Raw genomic sequence first — 24,443 nt, 5'->3', positions numbered from 1 at the left:
CTAATACGGGCAACTTTGTTCCTCTTGATTTGGGTTGTCAGTGGGGCTGAAGGGGAGGAAACTGAGAGACCCCTGACCCAGGGGAAGTTAACTGTGGAGCTCACTAGATTCCTGCCACCCTCCGAGTCAGTGGGGTTTCTCAGCTTACACTGGGAGAGCCCACTGTGGCTCTAGCCATCAGACCACACTACATACAGAACTGCTAAAAACAGGGGTGGAACACACAGGTAGGAGGAGCCGTGGGAACAAAGACCTCATGAAAAACCTGGAAGACATAGTCTGAGCAAACCAAAGTCAATATGTTAAGCCCATATGCGTGATATTAAAAAAAAAAAAAAAAGCAAAAACCAAACAGCTCACCAAAGTATACAAGTGCCCTACCTCAAGAAAAGTAAACATGAAAATTGCAGTCTTTTAAAAGAACAAATACATCCAATGGTAACGAATCATTAGACAGCTCTGTGTTGAGCACCTGCTATAATGTTTCTATTGTGTTCTCTCATATGTTGTTGCATTTCTCGTACCTATGATCCCATCTGAGACCCTATGCATTTGTAAGATAGGAAGGCAGATGAGAAAATTAGTGTTCAGCAAAAGTAGGTGCCTTGTCGACACAAGTTAGCTGTTAAGGTTGCGTGTGTTCCCAGGTCTCGACGTCATGTCCAGGTACTATTTACCTTTTCACTGCACAGTGCTGCAGTAAATAGAAGATACATTTCCTTGCCCTCAGGGAGTTTGTAATCATTTATATCACAATTATATAACTGTCATTTAAAATAATAATAATAATTCCACAAATCTGCAAAAGGATTCATCACCAGGCTGCCCTTAAGTAGCAAACAAAACGGTTGCATTCCATGATACCACCAAGTATTCATGCACAGGTTTTAAACTATCACGTCTGACAAAGAATTAGAAGTTACTGTGCCTTAAAATCAATCCAAAACAAACGATTGACTTTCACAGATATTACAATATAAGTTAATGAAGAAATGAATAAAACTATAAAAATTTGTTTTAGTTGCAGTTTTTCAGGAACACTGTTTTTATATAAAGTAAATCTACACGATAATTAATAAACTACTTACGGCAATTGTGATTTTTCTAGGACTTACAGGATTTCCCTTAATCAAGTCTGAGGCTACAGGCATAACGTTTTTTTAGAAGCTGGTTCCAAATGAATGGTGTTTTAATTATGATCCATGAAGCCTCCTTAGTATTAATCTTTCAAAGTCTTGTACAAAAGTTAGAAAATGTTTAGCATGTGCTTCACTTTGCTATGCTTTTTTCTAAAAGCAAACTATTCAAATTACAAGCAAATAGTAACTAGTGATTAATATCTAATAGCATAATAAAGGAGGCAGTCAATTTTAACTAAAATTTTAAAAAATGACAAATATCCAAGTACAGCTATGTACATTTCTCACTGACTTTGATTGCTGCCATTTATCATTTAATCTCATGCTAGTTTTCTCTAACAGGGACAAATAGAAAATCCCTCCCTCATTTGGGGAAGAGTCAAAGTTAGGTCACATGCCCTGTCCTTGGCTCCCTGGGATAAGTGCTATGTGACTAAAGAAAAGTTTTTCCAGCTTTCTCTGACAGCTCACTCCCTTTTAAAAAGGCATTATTAATAACACACATTTGTTAGCACTTATTAAGCACTGACTGTCTCCCAAGTACTCTGCTACAAACTTTTTCATATTATTTCATTCAATTTTCACAACGACCCAAATGAATCAGGAGTTTCTGTCATCTTCAGACGTGAAGACCCAGGAAGAAAAGTCAAGTGTGTAAGTCCTCACAGCTACTGAACGATGGTTCTGAAATCAAATCCAAGCAAGCTGACCCCGGAGCCTGTTTCTCCACACTGTGTGCTCACTTCCTTAGAACTCCCACCCAGCTCCCAAACCTCCTCCTCACTCCATCACCTTCTCATTCCCTTTCATCTGGGAATCATTCTCACGGTGCGAGGGGTGGTATGGAGGAAGATCGGAGCCTATCTCATCTGTGACTATTTTCTTACCAACTTTGGGGTTTTTCTTTGATCAACTAGATTTACCCACTCAATCCAGATATTGGTTCTGTAACTGTAGGGATGAAGTTTCTTTCCATTTGCCAACTTGGCCTCTGCCAAAGTCTTGCTTTCAATTTTTAAAAAAGATTGTATCACCTCTATCCCCTTCCCTTTCTTTTTGAAATGTTTTAAACCATGTTTCTCACTTTTTTTTTTTTAACCCAGGCTTCCTCTATCATCATCTGCCTTCTCCCACCAGCCAGGGGGATTTAGGCTGGCATTCCATTCTGTGGTTGGTATTCTTAAAATAATAGGGGATTGGAAATTTAGAGATGCTTCCATGGGAGGGCAGGTCTCCATTCCTGCGTTGAATGAAATTCACTTCCTTATCATTCCATGTATTAATATCATATCAGGTAACCATTAAATGCTTTGAAAAACACAAAAGCACGCTGAGAGGCTAGAAAGCTATGGGTGAGAGTGGGGAGGACTATTTCAGACAGAGGGGTAGAGGAAGGGCTCTCTGAGGCAGTGACATTTGACAAAGATCTGGATGAAATGCGGGAGTGAGTCATGTGACCATTGGGGGAAGACTTACTTGGCAAGAAACGGCAAACCAGGGTTGTGGTTTAAGCACTTAGGGAGGGGAGCTTTCAAAAAATGCTGACGCCGGCTTTGCATCCCTGAGCAATGAACTGAGAATTCCAAGGGGATGGGCCCCAGGCATTAGTGTTTTTTTAAATCTCCCCACGTGATTCTAACATGCAACAGAAGAGAGAACTAAACTACATTAACCAACCATCAGAACAGCACCTTGTAATCAGATAGTATTATATACTTTCCCAAGCATTTATATGTCCTGTATATAATTCCAATTAAGCTCAATCAATCTATAAGACACTTAAAGCAAATCTACTTACTGCCATAGGGTGGCTCAGAGAACATAAAACGTTCCACTTCAAGTCGCCTGTGGAGTGGTGAGTTCCAGTTTCCTTCCAAGAGGCTAAGTGTGTGCAAATGTGTCTACTCGACACACAAGGATATCAACAACCAACAACAAAGCGCGACCATGACCTACAAAAGCCACAGTGCATGTGAGGGTGATGGAATGCCAGTGCTGATGAGGGCTAGTGGGATTAATTATGGATGCCTCCATGGAAAAGTAGAATCTTAAATGCTGACAGAGGAAAGGAGAGAGATCTGGAGAGAGAGAGGTGAGACAAGCATTTTAAGGTAACAACAAACAGCATCTTTATAAAGACTTGACAAGAAAAGCCATATTTTATATGATCTGATAGGATTGTTCCAATTTTCTTTCTTTCTTTTTTTCTTTTTCTTTTCCTTTTTTTTTTTTTTTTTTTTTTTTTTGAGACAGAGTTTCCCTCTTCTTGCCCAGGCTGGAGTGCAATGGCATGATCTTGGCTCACTGCATCCTCTGCCCCCCGGGTTAAAGTCTTTCTCCCGTATCAGTCTCCTGAGTAACTGAAATTACAGGTGCCCACCACTACACCCGACTAGTTTTTGGTATTTTTAGTACAGACAGGGTTTCACCATGTTGACTAGGCTGGTCTCAAACTCCTGACCTCAGGTGATCCACCCACTTCAGCCTCCCAAAGTGCTGGGATTACAGGTGTGAGCCACCATGCCCGGCCGGATTGTTCCAATTTTCTAGAAGGACAAAGAGTACTTGTAATCTTTATCTATCTTAAATGAAGGACTCAACATAGATTTGTTCATGAGTTTATAACAGACTGGTTAGAATGGTATTTTAATTATAATAAGTGCTCTCATCAGCAGATGGGACAGTTCAAGGACTCAACAAGAAGTAAGGGGGTTCTAGTTTCTCCCTGATCATGGACAGATATGCACACAAGAGCATCTAAGACTATGTGTATAAATATTCTACATCCAGAATAAGAGAGATTTTGAATGATGAAAACTCACATGTTTCTAATTTCATTGTAGCCAAAGACATATTTATTATTATTCCCAATTTTATACCAAAGAACCAATCAAATAAAATGATTTGAATTCCCTTTCCTGTGGTGTTTGTTGGAGTTTGAGGCAGAGAAGTCAAATCTTTTCCCTGAGTTTGTGTTTAGGAGGACTCCTGGAGGGCTATTCCTAGCCTCTCTTCTCCCTGCCTCACTGTCCTAGGGGAGAAGCAGTGTTTTCTCTAATCAGTCCTTTGGGGATAGAAACTAGGAATGTGGAGCCTCAGCCCTTCCTCACTCAGTGTATCTCTTTGAGGTGTTAACTGCCTGCAGGACACATGAACTCTTACGCGGTCCCAGACTGTGCTTTAGGGAGGCAGGGTTTATATTGTGGGGAAAGCTGCTGGGGTTTCCTTTCTCCTCTCTCTCTCTCTTTCTCTCCTCTCTCTTTCTGGGTGGCTGCAGTGGTAGTGTTTGTGCATGTGACATTTCTTTCATTAAGTGTGAATTCACAGGTCAAGCTCTCCAGTATGGTAGGTTTACTGGATCCTGGTGTAACTGAAATCAAGATTTTCTCTACCTACCCTCCTTTACTCAGTGTATTGTATTTGTGCTATGGTATTTGACAATAATAAATACTTGGTTTGGGGAATAGCCTTGTGCCTAAAATAATTTTTTTAGGAGCCACAGACTGTCTTATTTTTAATTTCAAGTGGATGGGGCTATTTCTATAATAATCTTAGGTCAATTATCAACTCTTCAGATGTATTGAAAAGTGATCCACTTGGGTGATCTTGTGTCTAACTCTACTTCCAAGTGCTTCAGTACTTGAGAGAACTACATCCATTCCTGGAAGATAGCCAGGCTAGGGCTGTTAAAGGAGCCTCGGCTGTACCCAGGCACCAGAGTGTCCATCAGTCTAGCTGAGTCTACTCCTATCAAAGTCTCCATTAATTTCCATGTTGCTAAAGCCAATGGTCAATTCTCAGCCTTCACCTTTTCACCTCCCAGCATCATTTGACACAGCTATTCAGTGTCTACTCCACGAAATGATTTCTTCTTCCTACCTTCCCAAATGCTTGTTCTCATTTTCCTTTGCTGGTTCCCCCTCATCCTCCTGATCTCTACGTTGGAGTCACCCAGGGCTTAGATCTAGAAACTCTTCTTTTTTCTGTCCACACATACTTTCCAGGCGATCTCATCCAGTCCTATGGCTTTAGATAAAATCTACATGCTGACAATCATCAGTTTGGCTCCTCTCCCCTGAACTCCAGATCCACACCTTCAAATACCTACTCATCTACTTTGCATGTCTAATCGATGTTTAGGACTTAACATGTCCCCAGATTGCCCCTTGATCTTTCCTTCAAATTCTGTTTCCTTCCCAGTCATTTCCATTCTCGTAATGGCAATTCCATTCTGGTTGTTTAAACCAAAACCATGGTGTCATTCATGACTTCTCTTTTCCTAACACCCCAGTCAGATACATGAGAAAATCCTGTTATATGAACTATCAAAACAGATCCAGAATCTGACCTCTTCTCATTGCCACCATTTCCACCACCAAATTTTAACACTAACAGCCATTCCCAGGGGTATTACAATGGCCTCCTAACGGGTGTCCCTAGTTCTGTCCTTACTCTCTTCAGCTTCTTCAGAATGCAGCAGCCAGAGAGGTCTGACTTAAACTTAAACAAGTCAGAGCATGTCACTTCTCTGCTCAAGATCTTCCAAGCACTCCCATCTTACTCAGAGTAAATGCCAGAGTTCTTATCTTTAAAGAACCCTCCACGATCTAGCTCCGTTTTCTGCTCTGACCACCACCCTCTACTATCCCTCATCTCTGTTCTCTCTGCTCCAGCCACTCCGGCCTTCTACTGTTCCTCAAGCACACCCAGCCACACCCAACACAGGCCTTTATACTCCGCACTCCCTCATCCCTGCATGGTCTCCCACCAAGTATCTGCCAGGTCACCTCCCTCGTTTCCTTCAGGCTTTTCCTCAAAAGTCACCTTCTCAATGGAACTATCCTTGGCCATTCTATCTAAAATTTCAAACTGCCTCTACCTTCAATTTTCCTATGTTTTCTTCTCCTTAGCAATCATCACTACCTAAAATGCTACATGTTTTACTTGCTTATGTTGTTCCCTATCTAAATATCAACTCCATAAGGACATGGTTGCCTCTTATTCACCACTCTCCCCCAGGACCTAGCACTGTGCCTGGCGCACAGTAGAAGCTCCATAAAGAATTGTCAAATGATTAAATGATGATGAAGCAACTTCTTAGAAATTTCTGAAGTAATTTTGAACTTTACCTTTGCGATTGGAACTTTGATTCCTTTGGATTTTTAACTCCATAGAAGAGCTTTCAATTTTGGATTTTAATTTCTTTGGACTTTAACTTTGGAATTTTCACTGGCAAGGGGACTTAATTTGTAGCCTTTATTTTTTGTCTGTGAAACGTATCATGGAAAAGGGTTTATACAAATTGAAGTCATTGCCATATCGTGGACATTTTATTAATATTTATCATAAAGTTGTCATGTTATCTCCCTGCTGAATCTCTGATGATCCTACTGAACAATGTGACATAATTAGGGATGAATTTTTCAGCTTTGGGTAATTTAATTAATGCACCATCTCTAATGTGACATTGAAGTTCATTGTTCACTCATTCAATAAAATGTCATCTATGCCTAGGTATGCTGTGCTCATTCATTTGAACCAGGGGTCAGCTGCAAATTGAAGGGCTGAGGGCCATATCTGGTCCCCTCAACCCTTTTTTCTGGCTTGCACATTGTTTAAAACAAAATGAAAATAGATTTTTAGTTTTGCTAAGATGTAGCAACACTGGGCCTCTTCCCTGGCACTGTATGTCTACTGCCTCCTTTAGAAGGGACTGACAGTCTCCGTTTGACTGCGGTCCACCTCCAGGCATTCAATCATGCTGCTTGCCTGGCTGTTGGAGGAACACTGCTTGTAGATGTCAGCATCTGGCCCCTGCTTGGGCCTCTAGCCTTAGAGGGCCCCACTTTCGCCTTTTTTTGTCTGTGATCCTCCTCAAGTGTCAAGGAATCTGAGAGCCCTGTGCCCACACTGAGCTTGCACTGATATTCTCCTAAACCCTGACAGCCCTCCAGGTACCAGGGATCCTGGAATTTCCTGTTCAATTGGTCTGAGCTGAAGAAGGAGAATAGGATCTGGAGGCAGGAAACCTAAGGCTGATTCATGCTGACTTCCTAGAACTAAATCAAAAGGAAAACCCCAACTTTTCACACCTAAGTAACAAAAGGACCAAAGGCTACTCCCTTTGCAAACCTCCCCCATTTCCGCCGGGCAGATGCAAAGTTGAAAGCACCTCTGTAGGAGCATAATTTTGTGACTTCCTTTCAGCCTCTGATTGGTTGCAGAAAGCAACTCCTTGACACATGAGGAGGAGCACAGACAAAAAAAGGCTTTCTGCAACCAATCAGATTGATCACAGGCCACTACTTCATTTGCATGGGGTGTATGCCAAGTGCCTGATGGAAAACCTCTAGAGGGTATTTGGACCCCAGAGGATCCTGTAACCAGGGTCCTTAAGCCAATGCTCGGCCTGCTCCCACTCTGTGGAGTACACTTTGATTTTCAATAAATCTCTGCTTTCATTGCTTCATTCTTTCCTTGCTTTGCTGTGTATTTTGTCTAATTCTTTGTTCAAAATGCCAAGAACCTGGGCAAATTGCAGTCAAGACCCTCTACTGGTAACAGAGCCACTCCTAGGATCTGTGTGAGCCCTTGCCTGGGGAGGTCCTCCCAAGGGCAGACAAAACAGTTCTAGTGTAGGGGGCAGTGATGGTAAAGGATGGAGCTGGAACAATGTGGGCCTGGAGAGTTCACACATGTGGTAGGCCTCCCAAAGACATCCACATCCTAGTTTCCAGGGCCTATGAATATGTTACTTCCTATGGTAAGGAGACTTTACAAATGTGATTAAGTTAGGGATCTCAGGAAGGGAAGTTTATCCTGGATGATCTGGACAGGCCCAATGGAATCACAAGAATCCTTACGAGAGAGAGGGGAGAGGATCAGAGTCAGTAGTAGATGTGGTGATGGAAGTAAGAGGTTGGAGTGATGAGATAAAGGGGCTCTGAGCTAAGTAAGGAATGTGGGCAGCCTGTAGAGGAGGGAAAAGGCAAGGGAAGACATTCTCCCCATAGGGCATCCAGAAGGAATGCAGCCCCCCTGGGACCTTGATTTTAGACTCTGATCTTCAGAAACACAAGATAAAAAATTGGCATGGTTTTAGGCCATGACATTTGTGGCTAATTTGTTACAGCAGCTACAGAAAACTAATACAGCCTGATTGCATGGGAGTCCTGCCACAAAGAGCCAGGGATGGGAAGGGAAGACAAGGTGAGGGGCTGCAGGTTCCATGTGCCTCTTGCCTCAGGCACCTTAAAATATTAATTGATAACAATAAAATCTCAAAGTCCTGTTTTAATAAAAGACTTAAACCAAAGTCTACACACGTATACTAATTTTTAAGTGTCATGTCTGTGCGATGACTAAAATTGTAGGTATGGTTAGCATAATGGCATTTAAGTAATCCTCCCATTTATGCATTTGTTATAAAATCATTCAGGAGTGTGTTACAAAGAATAATTTAATCAAATCATGATAAACCAGATGTAAGCAAGAAAAATATTTTATTGGGGCTTGATTTCATGTATCTTTTTGACAAGCTTCAAACCAAAATTCTCTGTATCAAATTTCTCGAATATTTACATGTGTTTTCTGTTCCCAGGAAACAGACACCATAATATTTTATTTTACAGTTTGAAAGTTGAGGAAATTAAAAACAGAAAATACACTAGTTCATGAGCATGGGACAATACTAATTCACCAGAAGAGGGGACTCAGATGTTGTGTTCTTTCCAACTCAGCCTCCCATCACTCTCTTTACTTCACACACTTAAAAATTTCCCCCCATCAGAAATATAATGACGTCAATAGTTTAGATATAAAGAAAAATGACTTTTTCCCTACTAAAGAGCAGTGTTAGAAATGAGTGTTTCAGAGAAGGGACAGAACAAATACCTAATAATAAAACCTTTTCCCATAGTTCCTGTCTTATCTTAGGGGATTCTATTAAAGTTTGATTTGGCTGCACATGTACTCACCAAGGTCCCTTTGTTCACATAAAGTTCATATGAAACAAACAAGAATAAAAATCACATAAAAGAGAGTGCACTTAATAATCCTTTTTTTTTTTTTTTTTCTGTTCCGATGATTTAAGTTGTTACTTTGTTTGAACCATTTCATGAACCAGGCAAGGGTAGCAAAGTGGGCTGTGAAACTCACTTTAACTCAGTGGCCCACACATATGCAGTGAATTCCCTTCCGGAAGAGGCCAACTCACCACTGCTGCTGCTGAGATTCATGTACTCTCCCCAAAGGTCTGACTTAGTCAAAGCATTGACATAGTCTTGAAAATTCTGAAAAGTGAAAGATGGTCTGTTTGTTTTGTTTTACTGGGGACAAAGGTCTGGAGAAATAGGATTTGGCCCACAGGTCAGCCTCTACAGAGACTCAAGAAATGAGAAGAGAAAATAAAGAGGGAATGAGGAAAGAAACAGTATCTAACAAAAAGGTTCGAAAAGGGTTCAAGGGACCATGCTCTATACCCCTCCACCCAAAAAAGAAAATGTTCATGAGTTATCTAAAGAACATCTGGCCAAAACTGACCCGAAAAATGTAATTTCAGATGAATGTTCTCTCAAGTCTGGAAAGAAACCAAAACCTTATTATAAATATCCTAGTTGAGGTTTTAGAAAAACAGTATATGAAACTGCATTTCATGTGTTTGAGTGCAATTTAATTCTTAGGTTTTTCCTAAATTCATCCCAGGAAACAGTAATTGATAGTATTCCTGGTACAGCTTAACCAAGAGCTTCTTGTCTTTTGGCCGAATCTGTCCTGTCTGCTGTATAGACCATACCTAATTTCCTCAGAGCCTCCCAGTTCCTGTCCCCTTTTGGAAAGGATGGTAACGATATTAGCACTCCCTCTTAATAGGCACTATTTTTAAATAGAAAAATCTGGAAAAGCACAAAACAATACAGAAGGTTTTTCCAATCAGCCTTTGTGCAGCTGACTTGGCTCCTAACATACCTCCCTCCTCCTAATCAAAATTCTCGATTGGAACTCATCAGCTTCGACAGGGGCCCAGCACAATGCATGCTAGACCCCAACACAGTTCCCCTCAACAGGGCTGGGACCATCTGCAGGCACTTACTTCAGCTGTGTGCCAGGGGAGATGTTCCCAAACAGAGATATTTTAATCCTCTGGAATTCAGATTTTCTTTTTTTTTTTTCTTTTCTTTTTTTTTTTTTTTTTGCCATACCAATAGCTGGTTTTAATTTTTTTTAGAGGAAATACTATAGTTTAAAAAAAGAGTTCCAAAATATTTAACGGAATTTCCAGCAATGATTATTTCTAAAATGTAAAGATTTGAAACATAATTTATACAAAACTAAAAACCAAAAGGATTCATTCTTGCTTTTTCTTTTTTTAAAAAATCCAGACAATTTGTCACAAGAAAGTTCAGCATGTGATAGCAGCTGCAGCCTCAGTCACCCTCAGAATTGCTGTCCCTCCTCATGGGGACAGAGCTCTGCACTGAGGACAGCAACACATCTTTAATCAGCTTCTTAGGGTTTTCCTCCAAGTCCATCTTAATTGCTCCAGATTCAGACAGTTTTCACCCCAACTCATCTCTTGTCAGGTTCATGTCGCCAGATGCCAGAGGACTGATCAACTGAGCCTTGATGTCTCCTTCCAGGTAACAAATATCATGGGCAGATTCCTATCAGGATAATTGGGTATGCAGGTTGTTGAAAATGGCTTTGATAAATTTGACATCAGGAAACTTTCTGGCAAATCCACTGAGGTGCTGATTTATCAGGGCACACAGGGGAATTCCTTGTTTATAAAGGTGCAAGATGACCCACAAGCCCTCACCAGCTTTGGTAACTTCTTGAACATAATACTTCTTTGAGACCTCCAAAACTTCTCCAAATGTATTCTTCAGTTGAATTGCTTTCCACTCAGCGAGTCTCGGCCATCTGTACATTTCAATAGCATGTTCATCCTCCTCATTAAACTTGTCTTCATCATCCTCCAGCTCTTCCAAAGTCATATCTTTGTATGTTGTCACCACTGACTGCTGAAGGATGCACTGCTCCTCTTCTGCCTCCTCTTCCAATTCTTTCAGACTTTTCTTGGTGGGTAAGATGCCCTTTTTGCCTAAGATGTCATTCCACACAGTGTCTGTGTTGGGGTCCTGCATCTTGTTTACAATCGCTCAAGCCAGTTGTGCTGTGAAATTCAGATTCTCTAAAACCATGTTTACAATTTAAATTTGGCTGACCCTTGCAGATATGTGGGCCTAAGTCAATAAAATCTATATCATGATAAAGGCTAAGGTCCTTCCCTTTCTTAATTAAGTATGAAAAGATGCTAGAGAAAGTCTACAGTCATTTCTAACTCTTTCTCTCTGGTAGTCTTAGATCCATCTTTCATGCCAAAACTATATGTCATAGAGGAGCTGACCTGTTTAGAGCATGATTCCAATAGCAGGAAGCATATTGAAGAATATCATACTTTGGGCCTCCAAGCTGAGCCCCTGTGTGTATCTAATCAGTTCTCACATCATAAGAGAGAGAGAATCCGAAAGTCCAAAATGAGGAGGAAATGAGGATCTCTGCAAAGTCTCTCAACTTCCACTAATGCTTTGCTTCTAAGAGCAACTGCATTTCTCTGCAGCAGTTTTCCCCAGCACTCCTCTCACTTTTCTGCTGCTTTATTTTACTTCAGCTAATTGCTCTTTCCCTTCAGCATGTTCCTTTCCCATTGACTTCTGTTTTTTAAGCCAGCATAATACCTTTCTTTCTTCTTTCCAGCAGCCCTTGGCCTCTCGGGAAGGCTTAGTCATTTCTGCACTACATTCCAAATCAAAATAAAGTGAACAATCTCCAGTGCCTTGGAAAGGGCTCCCTTAGATTTTCATTGAGAATGGCTTTTTATTTCCTCCCAAGGCCTAAGATCACTGGAAGGACACGGAAGGCAGTGAAGGCTCCAGAGCTCTGTCCCTCACCTTCACGGTGGTATTTCCCAAAGTGTGAAAGGCAAACCACTAGAGTTACTCAAGACAATTTTAGTGGTGCATAGTTATGGTAGATTATGGTTGTGTATTTGTTTTCATGTGCTTTAGAAAAAAGTATAGCGGGCATATCCAACTTCAAAGCTATTCACAGCTATAACTGCTGCTTAGGGCAGATGCAAGGTAAAATATAGAGAGGGAGTGGTCTAAAGAAAGACATTAAGTAAACAATAATATAGATAGAATGTGATATAGTAAAAATCGTGGAGATGGGACCTGAATGACAAAAGCCTGGGAAATGCTGCTTGATGGAAATGACTTGGACCTAGGAAGAATGGGACATGATGTCAGCTCTGGCCATACTGCTGCCCCCATTGCAAAGCCCTGAGCTTGGGGTAGAGGGTGGGAAAGCAGCTGTTAGCCTATGAATCACCAGGCTAAGATTCACAATTTCACACCAGGGACCAAAAATACTCAGAAATGTTTCTGAATGGATAAATCAACTTCATATTATGCTATAACCAAGGATAGCATTGCCATTAAATTTACGATTAGAAGCACCCCGATCCAAAACTCTTTCAGTGTGGAGGCTAAAGCCTGCAAAGGTCACATGATTTGGCCCAGTTTCACCCCAGGAAATAGTAGCAGCACTAGAACTTAGACCTCAAACATGATTCATTCTAAATCTTTCTACTACATTTTGCTGCTAGATGTCTTTCATATGCCCAAAAGTCTTAACTACTCCTGAATATATCTAGCTAGATTTCACAGAGTAGTAGGAGATAAAATCAGAGAGGTAACACGGGATGGGGGAGATTGTGTCAGAACTTGAAGGCCCATTTGAGGACTTTCAGGAGCCCAAAGGTGAAGCTGATAGCTGTATCTAGACACTAGAGAATTAGCAGTAAACAAGAGACAACAAACTTTTCCATTGTAAAGGTTTACATTTTAATGGAGGAGAAAATCTAGAATCTGAAATTGCAAATTACCTATGTCTAAATGCCAAATAAGTAATGGCCCAGGATGATAGGATCCACACTGGGAAGGGTTTCCATGGGTTATCTGGCCAGCTGGGCTTTGATGGCCTCTTTCAGCATTTCCCACACTTCTGCTATATCCCAACAACCAAAGGCCTCCAGCCAAACAGCTGCATTTTCCTTAACCAATTTTTTTCTTTTTTGAGACAGGGTCTCCCTGTGTTGCCCAGGCTGGAGTGTACAATCATAGCTCACTGTAACCTCCAACTCTTGGGCTCAAGTGATCCTCCTGCTTCAGCCTCCTGAACAGCAAGGACTACAGGTGTGCACCACTAAACCTGGCTAATTTTAAAGTTTTTTTTTTTTTTTTGTAGAGATGAGGTCTTACTATGTTGCCCAGGTTCGTCTCAAATTTCTGGCCTCAAGTGATCCTCTTGCCTCAGCCTCCCAAAGCACTGGGAATACAGGCATGAGCCACTGTGCCCAGCCTCTTATCCAGTTTTTAACTCCTCTCCTCTTCCTAAGTAGAAGGGGAGGGAGGGAGAAAATGGGAAAAAACAAACTGGCCAGAAAGAGAAAGGAGCAGAATCAATGGAAACAATGATTCTCCTACGGAGTATTTTAAATCCTGAGCTATGCCAGACTAAGTTACCTGTGTTAATATTTTATTATTACATTATTAAATTGACAACATAACTGCATAGTAATAATGACTAGCCACTACCGAGAGTTTGCTATGTGCCGGGAAGTAGCCTAGACAGTCTGACCAACTTGATCTCACTTATTCCTTACCACAACACTATGACACAAGTACTATTATTTTTCATTTCACAGAAGAAGAACTGGATGATCGGAGAGGTAAAGTTCCACATCCCACAGACAGTAAATGGCAGACTGCAGTCACAGATGTCAGGATGCTGGACTCCAAAGTCCTGGCTGTTCGTCCTGTTCAGGGAACTCCCCTCCTCAACAGGAGGCAACAGCTAGCTCAGGCTGTCCAGTCAATGCACCATTCACACAGGATTTCCCTCTCTTTTTTCTAACCTCTCTGCTCGGTGCTCCATGTCCCCTGGTTACTGGGGTAATGGATATCTCGGTGGTTTTTGCTAGATTTCCATGACCATTGTGGTCTGTCTCTATTTCCCAGCACTTCTCAGCCTTTTAATTCTCTCCTCATTATTGAAGCCAGCATGGAGCAATTTTTCAAAACATCCAATTAGCAAGTGCACAGAAAGAACTGGGTCCATAATTAATTAATGATTCTAAGATGCAACAAAGCAAAAGCAAAGCCAAGGACGTGGAAGGCACCAAAAACTGAAACTGCATGAGGAAGATGTTCACATTCAGGATCCCTCCCTGGGAAGGACAAAGAATTAAACAATGTGCTCACTGATTCAAATCCCTAAAGCACCTCCACATGTCCTGGAATTGAAAAGACATCAATCACTGGGTGACAGTCCCAAGTGGAACATCTTTCCCCTCCACGATGAATGACTGTCTCTGTTGTAGTGGTGAACTGATTCTTTCTCTATTGTTTTTACGAGAGAAGCTTGGCCCCTCTTTCGTCTCAAAATTGTTCAACTCCTTTAGTGACAGTCTTTCTAGCTAGATGGTCTAGCCTCTGGGATTTCTTGCTCTTCCCCAAGCAGAAGTCAAGTTAATATACCAGGATTTAAGAGATCAAGCTAGGATGACTGTGGAGACAGAAAAAGGGAAAATACTAGAGAAATGCCCGGATTCTCAGATGTACAGTTGCTATTCTAATTTAGAGAAGAAAGGAGGGCTTGGATGGAAGTCTACCCAGATCAAATTCTCGCAGACATCAACTCGTTCTCCAACACACAGGGTGAAGTGTAAATGACAAGGGAGCGCTGGCACAGTTATTAGTCAAATTGCTGTCTTTTCATTAGGAGGAAATAGGGATTATGTTTGCTTTTGATTATTATGAACAGTAGTTGCTGCCTGAAAGACTAGAGACAACAAAACAAATAGCCTGAACAGTATTATAGCAAGTTCCTGCATCTCACAGGACATCATGATATACTTGCCGTTAGTGAAAATTAGAAGACGTACATAAACCATGACAGTTGTAGGAATCCTTTACTACTTTTTCTTACCTGCAGCCTAATTTCCTTTTGGTTCTACATTGTGCTAATGCCAGCTTTCAGGACTTATCTCCGTACTTAAGGGAGTATATCTAAACCCACTCTACCAAGCCACAGACTAAGCATTTTGCTTAATACCATGGCAATGGATACAAGCAAAGTTAGATGAGAAGGAAAATAAAATGTCACCAGGACATTTACAGGACATAGTACTTATTGCTGCTGCTGCTCAAATCAAATAATAGTAAATACTATTATGCATGTTGCTAAGCAATGTCACATTTTCAGTCCTTAATAACTGCATTAGTAACACAAGATGGGACAAACTACATTTTGACATCAATGAGACGTTTTGCCTTCTTTGAATAATCAGCCTAAGCAACTGATGACTTCCAGCACAAAGCGAAAGTGGTTATCTTTTCTCCCCCGGCTAGGATATGTATGAGAGCTCTGTGGTAAATATCCTATTGGAAAGACTAAGGGTTCTCTCTGCTAACCCATTCCCCCACAAAGTCTTCAAGTCTTAAGTAAAAAATAAATGAATTAATAAATAAGTAACATTCTTTCCCTGAAATGTCTCCTCTCAGCTATTGTATATGTGTATGTAGCAAGTGCTAGAAAACTGTGAATTTTAAATACAGTTAAAGATTTGAAGTAAAATGCATCTACAAATATATATCCTTCAGATTCAAAGATAATACTGATTTGAAGGATCTTATGTGAAGATAATCAACATTGCAGCAGTCCCAGATTCTGTATTAATGACAACCCTCTGGTTTACAGATACTAGAAGGTTGCTTAGGGTGAGCTGATAACTAATGACTTCTTGTCCCTCTCCCCATGTTACCCAGCGTTCCCTGATTACCCAGAATTCCCAGTTACCCAGAATTCCCAGTTACCCAGAATTCCCCTATTATCCAGCATTCCTAGTTACCCAGCATTCTCTTGTTACCCAGAATTCCTAATTACCCAGCATTCCCCCATTTATCCAGCATTCCTGGCTACCCAGCATTCCCCAGTCATTCTGCATTTCTCAGCTACTACATAAGCATTAGTCAGAAATAGTCTGCAAGAAAATAACCTTTTCAACAGGATTTTACCAATGGAATTCTGGAAGCTTCCATCTCATTAGAGGAACAGTATTGCATAAAAGATACTATGTATGAATATTATAACACAAACCCTGGAGGCAGACTCCCTAGGAGGAATCCTGATTACACAATTTCCCATTTAAGTGACTTTGGGCAAATTAATGTCTTTGTGTCCCTTTTTTTCCTCACCTGTTACTGCAATGATTAAATAAGTTGATATATATAAAGTACTTAGAGCAGTGCCTCCTTCTGGCTCTGGGGAAGAGCTGTTTGAACACCTCCCCATCAAAACAAGCAAATACTGCAGTTATTAAAGGAGAAAAAAGCTGACTCCAGAATGTATCTTTAGGATCTGTATTTGTTGCTTTTATATTTCAGAGGAAGCCACTGATCTAATGAAGCTAGAAAATGCTAAATTTTAAACTCCTATAACATCAAACTGTTACTAATTATGGTTCTGGGCATATGCCATATGTTTCCCAGAAATAACAAATGTTCCACGGAAAAGTCAGTGGCCAAGGGTGGGAAAAACATATAGTAAATGTCCTTGTTTTTCTTGGCTGTTAACATTAATATAATGAAACATTCAGTGAAAACTATGAACATTCAACTGCAACTTCCTACCAATTCAGAAGACATTCTTGAACTACTGAAAGTGAGAGCTGTTATGTTCAAATAGCGTTGTCAAGTAATTTATTAAGAATCTTACATTTTAAACTTTGAAAAATGTTACTCTGCCCCATAGAAATTACACTGGTAGATGCTAAACTAATTCCATGTGATTCTCATTTTCAGAAATACAATTTTAGACTGTTCAAGAGTTTCAGTATTTCTCCTTGAGCTGCATAATAGAAAGCCATTTTGGTTTTAAATATAATTTTGTTTTTTTACAGGGGTTCCCTTGTACAAGGAACACATTTCTCTCATACAGTCTTGCTATTTAAGAGGCTAATTGTTTTAGATTTCTTTTAAGCTTCCTTCATTTTACTTAAGTGAACTTGAAGTAAGTGAATTTTTACAACTATCTAGTGAAAGAAAATTAAATTATTGATCAAGTGATCTTTATAAGGAGGTCATACCAGCACCAGGAGGCTAAGATTATGTTTTCTTTTAGTAGATTTTACATTAAAGAGCATGTATTTTAAAAATAAATCAGCCTGATAGTCCCATTTATTCTTATTTTCTGTTATAAGTAAAGGATGATGATCCTAGAGGTGTTAAAAAGTGATCAAGATCTAATCCAAGCTACTTTGGAGGCAGGAACTGCTACTGACAGAACCTCTGCATGTAATCAATGTGCTGTTATGTGAAAGTCAATGCCATGTCCTAGAATTATGATGATGAAAAAAAGCAGCCCTAGGTTCTGTCCTCATGGAGCTTAGAGTCTAAGACAGCACTGCTTAAAATGTGGTCTATAGACCAGTCTTATCAGACTTCAATAAGGCAAATACAGATACTGCAAGTAGTTGTCAATAAATTTTTATAGCAGCTGGATATTGCTGCAGCATCCAAATGTGTAATCAAGTGAACTCATCTCATTGAATGGGGTATGGAATGGTTTGGAGATTGCCAAACTTGCATGGTGAGTTTCCTGTGGTAGATTCTAAGTACTGGTAGTCACAGACAGAAGGACACCTATTGATTTGTGATGAATTGGAAAGTTTTTCAAAAATTGAATTCTCTCCCAGATAGCATGAAAAGCACTACTCTAGTGCTTTCAAAGCATTATACAAAAAAAAAAGAGAGAGTTTAATTCCAACTAAGAAAATTTGAGAATATTTTGTCAAATAAATGATTCTTAAGAGTGGATTAGAATTTGAGGGGTAGAAATCACAACATGAGAAGGGCTATGGAGGCAGAAAAGTGCAAAGATGACCTGGGCTACCTCCTTCATTATGGCTGGAATATGATATGGGGACAAGGCAAAGGGAGGTAATGGAGATAAATGTGAAAAGATGGATTGAAGCCAGTTACTAGAGGGCCTTGAATGTCATGAAAAGGAGTTAGAACTTCATTTTTGAGATAATCAGAAGTCCTTAATATTTCTGAACAGCATCATGACACAAAAGCAGCTCTATTTTTTCCAAATAATATTGGCTCATTTGAACTATATGTGACACTTTAAGGCAGGAAGCCTTTAAGTGAGGTGAACAATAACAGTAAAAAGGAATTTCACTTTCATAAAACTACCTAACAAAATAAATATCTATTAAAGTAAAAAAATACAAATAAAAAGGAATTTTATTTAAAAATAATCTCTTTAATGGTGTCATATATTACTACATGTCTAAGTACATTTTTGCAATTTGAAGTCTTCCCTGCACCACAGCACAGTAAAACACCACTTTAGAAGATCTAATCATGTATGATTGAAGTAATTTTGAAATACCATTTCTTAGCTTTACAGTGACAGATAGAACACATTCTTCCCATTTTCAGAAACTTTGATTAAGCCACAGATAATATGGGAACATTAACCAGTATACTATTATAATAAATTACACTAAAATGTCAAACACCATCACCAAAGGACACAAGAGCAGCACTTTTTTTCTCTCTGTTATTCTCAGTTTCCTATAAAACTAGAATTGATTTCATTAAATGTTCCTCATTTATGTCTCATTTAAGTTTGGTGCCAAGGCACCAAAAGGCTCTTAATTCTTGCAGTTGACTGAAGTGGAGTCTTTGTGGCATTAAGACTCTCATAAACGTATCTTCTTCAGAAACAGCTGAACCACTAAGTAAGATTTAAACTTTGAGGGTAAAATTTTCTAAGGTTTTAACAAATGAAATGAGACTCCCAGAAAAACGTATTATCACATTAGAATTTCACATACTTGGCTGAGTAAATATCTAATTATTTCATCTTATAATTCTGGTTTGATAATATCATCTTCAATGTGGATGTGAGAATTACAGAACTATAAAGATACTATCCTGTTACACTGAAAGCTATACACTTAGAATTGCACACATTTGTGATACAACTACAATACAAGGCTAAAACAGAGCAGCGTGAGTCATTGATCAGGATGCACTAAAGCAGGGGTGGTCAACTGAGGGTGATATTTGCCCTTCCCAGGAGATATTTGGCAATGTCTTCAGATGGTTGTCATGACTGGGGCATATACTACTGGCACCAGGATACTGATACTACATACTGCAATACATCCTATAATGTGAAAGACACTCCCTTCCAGAAGAATTATCTGGTTCAAAATGACAATAGTGCTATGTTGAAAAAAACTTGTACTAAAGGATCACATTAACAACATGTCCATCATTCCTCCCAGTTCTAAGATTCTTGGCATATGCTACGGTCTGAAAGTTTGTGTCTGCCTCCCTCCCCAAATTCATATGTTGAAGTCCTAACCCCCAAGGTGATTATATTAGGAGGTGGAGTTTGGGGCAGGTGATTAGGACATGAGGGTGGATTTAGTGTCCTTATAAAAGAGACCCCGGGGTCTCTTTTCCCCTTCCACCATGGGAGGATACAGTGAGAAGGCACCATCTATGAACCAGGAAATAAGACCTCAACAGACCGAATCTGCCAGTAACTTGATCTTGGTCTTCCCAACCTCAAGAACTGTAGGAAATAAATTTCTGTTGTTTATAAGCCACCCAGTTGATATTTTGTTACAGCAGCCTAAACAGACTAAGACAGCATATACAGAAATAATCACTTTGATTCATACAGTAGGAAAGTCAGAAACAAGGAGGTTCCTGAAGATTAAAACAGATAATTATTATGCCTTCCTTTGATATAATGAACTACTAATATCAAACCCTCTGCCTTTTGCAAACAAGACCTGAAGGTAATCCTCACCGGTGCCCTGGTGTAATTCCACTGATGTCAGTAATACTCTCTATGTAGCTATGCAAACATTGCATCAAGAAGTCTTCCAGCAGACCTTTGTAAAAGACAGGCACAGCTGAAAACCTCAAATAAGGTTCCAGGCATGTATTGTTTTCTGTGTTGTAAGTCAGTAATGGCTTTAAGAAGCAATATGAAATAAGAACTTTTGAGAATGTGGGAGAGAAATCCCTCTCCTTAACTGTGTACATTGATTCTAAGATGTGAACCTTTTCTAGACATGCTAAATGTGCAAAATGCATAAAGCATATTAAATATATAATAAGGTATCATAAGGCCTTTTGGTAAGAAAAAATAGAAAGAGGTCAGACACTTAGGGAGGCCAACACAGAAGGATTGCTTAAGACCATGAGTTCTAGACTAGCCTGGGCAACACAGTGACACACTCTGACTCGACAAAACATACAAAAATTAGCTGGGCATGGTGTTGTGCACTTGTAGTCCCTGCTACTCAGGAGGCTGAGGCTTCAATAAGCCAAGATTGCATCACTGTACTCCAGCCTGGGCAACAGAGTGAGATCCCATTTCAAAAACAAATGAAGAAAATAAAACCAAAGAAATAGACTCTGAAATGCTCTCCCTTTCAGCTCCTTCTCCATCAGTGTTAGACTCGGTGAGTTTCATTTAAGTCTTCGTATTGCTCCCTTCCTCCCCCCCTCACCACTCCAGAATGAGGCACGGGGAGGACAATGGGATCGCTATTGTCTCAGAAACAAGAATAAATTAATACAAAGCCTGGTTTCCCTCTCTTGAAATTTCTCCAAAGTCTTTGACTGTGAATTGGGTACTCTGAAGGACATCTGTCCTGAACATCTCTTAGGACTTCTAGAGCATATGTCTTTATTTAACTAAACAGAAGAATAACCACACTTACATGCAATACAATTTATACTTGAAATTGTTTTTAAATTGTATCTAAAGACCTACACTACTTACTTATAAGCAAAAACTTAGTATAAAACCTATATATTGCTTATTGGCATATTGTCTGCCTGTTCCACTAGAATTTCAGATCCACGGCAATAGGGATTTTTGTCTTGGGTATATTGGCTGGGTGAGTAAATGAATATCTTCTCCCTATCAGCAGAGTCATTATACAATTGCAAACTCCTTTTATTTTTACAGAAGACCACAGGACTCATTTCCTGTTATAAACTACTCATGTTAGTTCATTTATTCATTCTCTACAAAGTCTTTCATGACTTGGCTCCTGCCACCTCTCTAGCTTTCCCCCATAGGATGCCCACCTTGCTCTCCAGCAACACTAGCTTTGGCTCAATTCTTAGTAAGCTCCATGCTCCCTTCTACCTTAGAACCTCTGCTCTGGTCATTCTTCTGGCCATCTCCCACACCTTCAGATTTCTGCCTTCCCTGATCCCCACTGAGACTAGATGTGGTACCTGCATTTTATAGTCTCAGTTACTTGTTTTTGCTGTTGTTGTTTTCTATCATAGTATTTAACACATTTGTAAAATGTATTTGTGTGGTTATTTGATTAACTTTGCTCCCAACTCCACTCTTCTCAGCTGTATGCCTTCCTGTCCCTATTAATATCCTGCCATCTAACACAGTGCCTGTCACACAGCAAGTGCTCAATACATAGTCATTGAACAAATAAATGAGTTATGTTTCTAGAAACATAATCTGTTACCAAATATGTAAGTCCATGTTACACCATATCATTCTTCCCTAGGGCTCAAGTTAGTAGGTACTTAGTCAACATTTGTTGGTTAATTGAAATCATCATCCATCTCCAGCAAACACCATTCTCGTATGTCTATATGACACTAAAAAATTTGTTGCAAAATTGCTGGAAAATAAACTACTCTCTTTCTATTTTTTTCTACATACTAATACAAAAGGAGTTTGTTTTTGTTTTTTGACGAATTTATTAGCTGTTTTGGAATTAAGAACATGACTAGATGGAAAATAGTTGGCAGGGAATCAATTACTCGACTGATGAGTATTTGTCTCTGTGGCTGTATTTGAAAACATCTGGAAGCACACTTTCATTATCCTCTGAATATTTGGTGTGTCGTGCTCTCAGCCTCTGAGATAATCTCTCTCCATATTATTCCTAAATGAAAGGTATTCTGTTGACAAAATCAATGTTTTTTGACAGAGGGGAATTTGTGGGACATTGAAAATACAGAAGAATGAACTCCTAAGCTAAAAGGGTTAAAACAGCTTTCATTCTTTTAAGAGGAGAAGCAAAGAAGTCTTTAGTTTAGAAAACCACAGAAAAATGAAATTCCATGTAACATCCTATAAGTAAGAAGCTAGTCACATAAGGAGCCTTGGGAAGAGTACAGATTTCCTGGGGACCCGGACAAACCATCCTGGCTTAAGCAGGCTAAAGAGAGATATCCAAACAACAGGAAATCAGTAATAATTGTAAACCTAGAGTCTATTCATATACCTTGCTTTCATATAATTTCTTTACATGTATTCCTCCCATCTATGGTTATCTGGACTTCTGCCACTAGGCAATTTTTACTAAATTGTCTGAAATTCTTGAACAAAATCCCAAAAAGCCCAGGAAATTTGGGCAGTATTTGCTAAGTCAGGCCATTCTTATGGAAAGCACCTGTTAGGAAGTTTAACCTCTATTGAAGAGGTCATCCTCTTCCCTGCCTGCCCACTACTCTCTCGAGCCCACTAATAGTCAAGCAGGGAGTGGCTTCTTCACTGCCCCAAGAGCTTTTCTGTCAATTTCTCGTCCCAATCATCCTCGTTTGTGTCTGGCAGATGCTGCAAACCTGCAGCATGAACTCTCGCAGTCTCCCTTTGCTCCATGTGAATGAGAGATGAAGTCTAGCTTATTTGGAGCTCACTCTAGCAAGGAATTACCTGCCCCTGAGACAATAAACACAGAGAAGGACCCAGGTGCTGCAGGAGGGATAAAAATGACTAGAAGCCAATAGCGTCATATTGATTATCCACACCTCCATGCCAAGGGGAAGTGTTCTTATCTTAAATCCTACTCAAGCTTTACTGTCTTTAGGCAAAAACACACATTTTCCTGTTATGCTTTAGCTTGATGTCAGAAAGAACCAAGGAACTAAAGCAATGGCGACTGCCATGTCTCAGGTTGTGATATCCATAAATAGTTCAACCAAATTATCTCAAGAAGAAGGAGCTTCCCAGACTGCATGATCATTACTAGTTACAATGCACAGCTCTACCTTGGCCTCCAGGAGAAATGCAATAGGGCTGAGACTCAGTTCTCAATGCCATGAGGAAAGGAAAAACATTAGATTTTGCTTAACGTGACTTCAAATATTTCATTACTCTTCTATAGATCTCATTAGAAGGGCTGGACTACCAAATTTGGAATAAAAACTTTTCACTTTCACTTTCTTATTACATCTAGGTGAGCCATGTTGCTCAGGTAGTAATTAAACCATAGAGACTTAATGGGTGAAAAGGAAGTGGGATAAAAAGAGCTAAGTCTACTCAAGTTTCATTTGATATCAGTGTATCTGTCCTACCCCCATTTATTTTATTTTCTCCATTTGTTCCTCATACACAACTGTTTGACCAAATAAATATCAGATTAATCTTCATGACTTTTTTCCAAACAGGCACAAAACATATTACTGAGGTCTAAGCCATATGACTTTGCCTGCAATTCTTCACTAGCTCTTGTCTGGGGCCATTAACTTAGTTTGAAAAGTTTCCAAGAAATTCAGTAGATTTCCTTTCCTGAAAAGCCAATTTCCTAACTGTTCAATGAGATGGCTTTTGAGACTCATATCAACAAATTAGGAAAGTAATAATGTTCCTCTTCTAACAGGAAATTCACTATTGCTGGTGTTGCTGCCCTAATTATACTATAATAGAATTTCAAAAGAATCTTTTTTGAATTAGAAAACATCCCATCTACTTGCTGCATAATATCCTCTTCAATCCTCTATACTAAATGAGTCCATTCGGAAAGTAAGGAGGGGTATAAATTACCTTTTTTCCAGGAATCAACAAGCCAGGTTTTTTACTCCATTATCATATGTTCTGTTTTGTTTTACTAAATGTCTTACACTTAAATAAGGTTTCCGTTTAATCAGTCATTAAAAAAGAGAACAGATTTTTTTTTTTAATTAAAATGGGTGCATAGCTTTCTTTTCAGTAACATACACATTCATCAAGAGTTAAAAATGGAAATGGCTACCCCATAACAAAGCTTATTTTTCTACTTAGCAAATACAAATATATAAACACACAGAAACCTACCTAGGATACAGCTTTGCATTCTGAATCATAATTTACACAATTTAACCCTTTCAAGAGATTAAGAAACTA

The 24,443-nt window shown here is 39.6% G+C and overlaps 1 protein-coding gene and 1 pseudogene across 5 annotated transcripts in view; both read right to left on the bottom strand.

Annotated features, from left to right (window-relative positions):
* Positions 1 to 24,443, bottom strand: part of LOC105476037 (neurocalcin delta) — a 443,647-nt gene that overhangs the window by 185,250 nt on the left and 233,954 nt on the right. The window lies entirely within an intron of this gene.
* LOC139355792 (phosducin-like protein 3 pseudogene) overlaps positions 1 to 24,443 on the bottom strand; it is a 42,921-nt pseudogene extending 18,478 nt beyond the window's left edge.

This window comes from Macaca nemestrina, chromosome 8 (assembly GCF_043159975.1).
Source record: "Macaca nemestrina isolate mMacNem1 chromosome 8, mMacNem.hap1, whole genome shotgun sequence".
NCBI classification, from domain to species: Eukaryota; Metazoa; Chordata; class Mammalia; order Primates; family Cercopithecidae; genus Macaca; species Macaca nemestrina.
This window is presented reverse-complemented; position numbering and strand designations above follow the sequence as displayed.